Here is a 5,557-nt window from a genome sequence, read left to right as displayed (position 1 = left end):
TAGCATTCTCTCTTGTCTGAAACCGTGAGACCACCTTTATTCTTCTCCAAATTTTCTCTTTTAAAATCTATTCCAGCCAAATCATGCCATGTGGTGTAATTTGTGTGGTCTCTCTCAAGTGCCATGTGGCTTCATTATAGTGGAAGAAGAGAGATATTTTGATACATATATTTTTTAAATTTCTCTTTAAAAAACTTGATAAAATAAAACCAAAGTTTAAAATTAAAATAAATATTAATAAAAGAAAAATAATCATAATTACAACCATAATTAATTCTAATTAATCTCAATAATTAAATTGACTATATAAAAAAAAGCGAGCAAAAATTGAATAAAATTCCGACGCAAAAAATAATACGAAAAATTAAACTGATTGCACCAAAATCATCAGTGAGAAATACATATAGGTTTTGATCAAATTTTAAGATAAAAATTGATCGGCTAAAAGACTCAAATTGATTAAAATGCAAATCGAAAAAATAGTTAAAAAATTAAAATGAGCACGTCAGGTCGAACTACGTGAAACGTAGATCAATAAAACTAACGTCTGCAAGTTCAATTTTAAAAAGTTTCGCTCGGTAGTTCGACGTACATTTAAAATTTGATTCCACCGGTCTGTCTGTAGATCCGAAAAATTATATCGAGCAACATTTCAAACGGTATGCGAAACAAAATGCATGGTGTGACAAGTATACAATACAAAGGTATAGTCAATACACTGATTCACTGACTGAATAAATGTGAACAGACAATCAGACGCAAATGAATCTCCCTTGGACCATTTGCTTCTCATTCTCAAACACAAACAAAACCCTATACAGATTCAGATGGTGACAATACTATTTGATTATCATCTTCTGAACCTCTGAAACAAGATGCAATAGAATGAATGATGCACTGAGATTTGAGAAATTAAATCTTTTGATTTCTCAATCAACAGATAACTAAATGAATGTTATCAAGATCAGATAAAATGCCAGAACTCCTGACTTTTTATCTAAATTCTGATAAATGTTTTTTGACTAATGAAATACACGACAAAATGGACCGATTCATGTTATGCTGATGCGAGTGAAAAACTCAGGGTAAAATTTAGGGTATGACAAAGTGTTCCTGGATGTGGTAGCCATGAACGCCACATTGGCCTGTTCATCAGAGTCAAATTCTGATGAGTCAGATTCACTATCATCCCAGGTAGCCATCAATCCCTTCTTGGTTCCGAGGGTTCTTGAAGCTCTCTTTTCTAGAACTGTCTTTCTTTAACTTGGGACATTCATTCCTGTAGTGACCTGTTTCTTTACATTCATAACAAGTAACATCTTTGTTAGTTTTAACTTTTGAGGTTGAATCTGATCGATCCCCTCTGGGTCTTGGTCTCCTGAAGTTATTGTTCCTCTTTTTCCAGAGTTGTTTAACTCTTCTGGTTAGGAGGGACAATTCTTCTTCATCATCAGAATCTTCCTGTTCAGAGTCATCAATATCTTTTGCTTCGGCCTGGAAGGCTTTGTTTCTGTCAGATTTGCGCTTTTCAGACCTGGACTTTAATGCTACAGACTTGTTCTTCTTCTGAGGCTCATCTTCCTCTAGTTCTATCTCATGACTTCTGAGTGAACTGACAAGCTCTTCAAGACTGATGTTGTTCAGATCCTTTGAAAGCTTTAAGGCAGTGACCATGGGTCTCCACTTCTTTGGCAAGCTTCTGACTATCTTTTTGACATGGTCTGCAGTTGTGTATCCTTTGTCTAGAACTTTGAGACCTGTAATAAAAGTTTGGAATCTAGAGAACATTACCTCTATGGCTTCGCCATCCTCCATTTTGAAGGCTTCATATTTCTGGATTAGAGCCAGAGCCTTTGTTTCTTTGACCTGAGAGTTTCCTTCAGGAGTCATCCTCAGGGAGTCGAGTATGTCTTTAGCTGTTTCCCTGTTGGTAATTTTTTCATACTCGTTGTAAGATATGGCATTGAGAAGTATCGTCCTGGCTTTGTGATGATTCTTGAATTCTCGCTTCTGATCGTCTGACATTTTACTTCTGGGAACTTCAACTCCAGCATCTGTTACAGGAGGTTTGTATCCATCTGTGACAATGTCCCAGAGATCAGCGTCATAGCCTAGAAAGAAACTTTCAATTCTATCTTTCCAGTAATCGAATTTCTCTCCATCAAAGACAGGAGGCTTAGCATTGTAACTGTCTCTTTCATTTGTGTGGGCCATAGTTTTTCTCGTTCTGGATATCTCTACACTGTTAAGTGTTTGATTAGAAAATCAATAACAGAGCCGAAGCTCTGATACCAATTGAAGGTGAGAAAAACAAGAAAGGGGGGTTTGAATTGTTTTGGAAAATAAGCGCTTTTGCAGAATAAGAACACACAGGATTTTATACTGGTTCGCTTATAACACAAAGCTACTCCCGTCCACCCGGCCAAGGTGATTTCGCCTTCAAAAAGGACTTAATCCACTAATCTTGAAATATTATTACAACCAACGTCTAAGAGAAAGATCTCTTAGTCCTCCCAAGTATACAGACTACTCAGAGTCACTTGAGGAACAAAATCAATTTAGCAAAAGAGAATTGTAATTTAAGGTGCTTCTAAGATAAAGCAAATATTACAGCAAATAGAGCAAGCAAGTGATTTCACGTTTGAGCAACAGCTCGTGAAATACTAATAGAGAGAGAGAGAGAGTTTTTCTGTGCGTTCAGGTGTATCTCTCAATGAAGTTCGCCGTTCTTTATATAGTGGTGAAAGGACCGTTGTAGTGATGGCAGAATATTTGACTTTGATGAGAGTTAAATGCCATTACTTCTGTGTTTCTTGCCATAACAAATTTGTCACCCTGAATAGCTTCTTTCCAAATATACTTTCTTTCCATTTGAAGTTGTAGTTTCCGTTACTCTTTCTGGATAAGAAGATTCTTCGTCAGAATCTGTGTTAACTTTGTTAATCTGAGATTGTTGTGATGTGACATCAGAGCTTCTGATAGTCCTTGTCTTTTAGATGATCAGCGTTGATTCTAGAGGGAGTTTAGAGCTTCTGGTATTCTGATATGCTGTTTTGCTCAGATTCAGAACTACTAGAGCGCGCTTCTTCTTCAGATGCTTCTGATCTTCTGGTACTTTGTATCTGATTTGATTATGTATCTGATAAAGCGATCAGATTCCTTTGTTCTTGTTCAGAGTCCTGCACACTTAGAAAATTTTCGTTAGAGTGTCATTTTTGGTTTCATCCTTTGTTATCATCAAAATCCTGGAATCTGTTGTAGAACAATTTTTGTTCTTACAAAGTTTTCATCCATGAGGTATTGCATGGCATCTATAAATTTCATCCACATATCCATTTCAGTTTGTTTGACAGCCATGACTCGTTGAGAAGTACTGACAGAATCCAGGTTTTCCTCTAAAAGATCTTGCCTAGAACAAGATGAGGCAACCAATTTTGAAGTGACTTCCTTCAGATTTTGAATAACTGATGTAACATATGTCTTAAGAGAATCCCACCTAGCAGTATAAGCGGCTGGGTCGAATCCAAATGGTCTCTCATCAATCAGACTCTAAATTTTATCTAAAATCCTAATTGACTTTGTCCAAAAATTTGGAGCTTTGATTAGACAAGGCTGCTTTAAATAAGTGTGTGAATCAACTGCTCTCCATACCTTCAGAGTTTGAGCTACCATCAGAAGCTGAGTCATGAGGCCAGAATCTGATGTCTTCAGAGGCGATGAACTAGAACAGATTCAGATCAATCGGAATCAAACTTTAAATTACTTCTCCATGTATGGTAACAGTCAGAATTAGTTTTATGATTGTGATCCTGCACACTTAAACAAAATGTTAGCAAACCATTTTGTTCTTTAAGTTCTTTGTTATCCTCGAAACTTTTTAGAGGCTTGACCAAATCTTGTTCTAACATATGATGCATTGTTGACATTGTAAGGTTGTCTTTTGAGTAACATTTTTATTGTTGAAGGTTGTTAAGACAAAAGAGTTAAAATTGAGTTAAATTTCCCGTCCTTTATGTTTAATAGAGTTATCACATGTGAACCTTTAACTTTAGAGTACTTTTAGGATACTCTATAGTTATTTTTTAGAATTGAGAATTTTTTAGATGTTTTGAGTTTCCCTGAGAAATTTTGATAATTTGAAGGTTTGGGTAATAAAACATCTTTACCTTTTCTGATGAAAAATAAATAAATTTTAAACCATAATTTTTTTTATTATAGTAATCTAAAAGGATTATAGTGACAACTTTAATTGGCGATTTCTTATGATTAGTAATTCGAAAGGATTACAACGACGACCTTAATTGGAGATTTTTAATGTTTAGTAATCTGGAAGGATTATAATGACGACCTTAATTGACGATTTTTAATGTTTAGTAATTCAAAGGGATTACAGTGACAATCTTAATTGGAGATTTTCTATGATTGATAACCCAAAAAGATTGCAGTGACGACATGTGATTGGCAACCCATAGGTTCTAGAGTGGAACCTTCTGATGATAATTCGAATGATGTTTTGATGATGTTTATGATGTTTATGATATTGGTCATATTTATGATGTTGATGAGTTTATGATGTTGATGGTGTTTACGATGTTTATGATGTTAATGATGCTTATGATGCTTATGATGTTTATGATGTTTATGATGTTGTGTGCTTATATTAGACGTGACCATGCTTGCATTTATTTCGGAGTTAGATATGACTTTGCCCCATTGATGGTGTGGTTCAGAGAGGGACTATGAAGGTATCACATCCAGAGAAGGACGCGGTTTAAGAGGAACAGGAGACATGGGTAAATCAGTAACATACCTCTAATTCTAAACAGGAGACATGCATTTTTGACGAGGAGTTGGTGACATTGGCATTTGCATAATTATTTGACTTTGATTATGTTTTTTTTGTGAACGATGTATTTATGAATTCGTTAATTCCCATCTTGTTGCTAATTTCACCTTTAATATTTGTAAGGTGTTTTCTCACCCTTTTTGTTGTTTTGGCGTCTGTGCTCCTATAGAGTACGAATAATCAGGCACTCATCATGAGTAGTTGCTTGTGAGTTGGAACATGACCTTTGAGTTCTCATCGTTTATTTTCATTCTGATCGCTATTTAGTTGGTCGTTATGCTCTGGTCTGTAATATTTGTTTTGGAGTTGTTGGTTCGAGTTACTTTCGTTGAGTATTTGCTTTACTTAATTATGTTATGTTTTGAGATATTTTTAATTCCGTTGCGAAGTTTTTGAACAATATCGTTGATGTTGCATTTTTTGCGTTACTAGCATCTTAAGTTGTGGAAATTCTCTTTTATTTTAAAAGTTAAGGTTCGGGGTTTTACATAATTCACTTTATCCCTTTTCATTCAGTCACTGACTTATGTGTTTGAGTGTTAACCTTACAAGTCTGTCTTGCACAATCGCATGAAAACAACCCACAACATCACATCAAGAATCTACATCAACAATTCTAGTTTTTGAATGAAACAAAACCTAATCATAAATCATTGGCCACTAGAAACTTCACTAACACAGTGCTCTTTGAATTCTCCTCCAACAAGATTC

The sequence above is a fragment of the Lathyrus oleraceus genome, chromosome 2 (assembly GCF_024323335.1).
Source record: "Lathyrus oleraceus cultivar Zhongwan6 chromosome 2, CAAS_Psat_ZW6_1.0, whole genome shotgun sequence".
NCBI lineage: Eukaryota > Viridiplantae > Streptophyta > Magnoliopsida > Fabales > Fabaceae > Lathyrus > Lathyrus oleraceus.
Note: the sequence above shows the minus strand (reverse complement) of the source record.